The 1,622-nt window shown below is 50.4% G+C and overlaps 1 pseudogene; it reads right to left on the bottom strand.

Annotated features, from left to right (window-relative positions):
• Window positions 1-1,288, bottom strand: part of LOC143306927 (large subunit ribosomal RNA) — a 4,735-nt pseudogene extending 3,447 nt beyond the window's left edge.
• Between the last annotated feature and the right edge of the window lie 334 nt (window positions 1,289-1,622).

Here is a 1,622-nt window from a genome sequence, read left to right as displayed (position 1 = left end):
GAGCGAGTGCCAGCTATCCTGAGGGAAACTTCGGAGGGAACCAGCTACTAGATGGTTCGATTAGTCTTTCGCCCCTATACCCAGTTCCGACGATCGATTTGCACGTCAGAATCGCTACGGACCTCCATCAGGGTTTCCCCTGACTTCGTCCTGACCAGGCATAGTTCACCATCTTTCGGGTCCCAACGTGTACGCTCTAGGTGCGCCTCTTCTCGCAATGAGAACGAGACGCCCCGGGAGTGCGAGGCCTAATCGTAACGAGGCCCATCCTCCCTAGGTCGACGCAGAGGACGACATTCACTTTCATTTCGCCTTTAGGTTTATTTATATCCCAATGACTTGCGCACATGTTAGACTCCTTGGTCCGTGTTTCAAGACGGGTCCTGAGAGTACCCAAAGCAATAGCGTCGCCGACCGGTAATTCAAAGCTTGGCCAGTCCAAGGACTCCTCCTGCTAACAGCTGGCCAGACCCGGGGACGGCGCATAGTCCGTACATCCGGGTAATTATAACTGAACCTAGCTTGCGGCGGTCCTGACGCACACACATTCGAAAATGGATTGGTTGCGGCCTGATACCGTCTGAGTACCGTCGCGCAGTCGGCCAGGCAACCGAGGGTCTGTCACGAACACCGTTAAGGTGACGGACAGGCTCCGCCTCGGACCGTAGACCGACACGCAACGGGTCGCGACGTTCTACTAGGGGAGAAGTGCACGACTACCTCGCCGGAACATTCGCCGAAGGTGGTGTGCCCTCGCTAATGGAACCCGAAGGTCCATCCGGGGCATCGCGCACCAACGGGAGCCAGCGTTGTTGACGATGAATCTCCCCATTCGATCTTTTGGGTTTCTCAGGTTTACCCCTGAACGGTTTCACGTACTCTTGAACTCTCTCTTCAAAGTTCTTTTCAACTTTCCCTCACGGTACTTGTTCGCTATCGGTCTCGTGGTCGTATTTAGCCTTAGATGGAGTTTACCACCCACTTAGGGCTGCACTCTCAAGCAACCCGACTCTAAGGAGAGATCCTCCCGAAACGCGTACCGGTCACTACGGGCCTGGCACCCTCTATGGGTAAATGGCCCCATTCAAGATGGACTTGGACGCAATTCGATGTCTCGGGATAAACGGATCCTCCTGAACACTACATTTCCCAGCGGCGGTACCGCGGGATTCAGTGCTGGGCTCATTCCTGTTCGCTCGCCGCTACTAAGGAAATCCTAGTTAGTTTCTTTTCCTCCGCTTAATAATATGCTTAAATTCAGCGGGTAATCTCGCCTACTCTGAGGTCGTCAATTTCTTTGGTTTCATCGAAAGGTGAATAATGATGCTCGATGCAAAAAAAAAAAAAATAAACGAAAAGAAGCAAAAAAGCAAACACGTAGAGAAACTGTGCGTGAATCAACCTTTCGCATATTCAATTTTTCCTCCTCTCTCGTTTCAAAATGTTTGTATTTATCGTTCGATGAAACGAGCACAAGAGGGGAAAAAAAGTTGAGACACGACGTTCCCATAATTTTCGTGTTATTTCCTTTTTGCTTCAAACATTTTGCGGACTGCAGCTTCGTCGTATTGCTTTTATCAATTTTTAACAATTTCAAAGCGAAGACAACTCGCAAGACGATC

Source organism: Osmia lignaria, unplaced genomic scaffold, assembly GCF_051020975.1.
Source record: "Osmia lignaria lignaria isolate PbOS001 unplaced genomic scaffold, iyOsmLign1 scaffold0040, whole genome shotgun sequence".
NCBI classification, from domain to species: Eukaryota; Metazoa; Arthropoda; class Insecta; order Hymenoptera; family Megachilidae; genus Osmia; species Osmia lignaria.
Note: the sequence above shows the minus strand (reverse complement) of the source record. Positions and strands in the feature narration are given on the sequence as shown.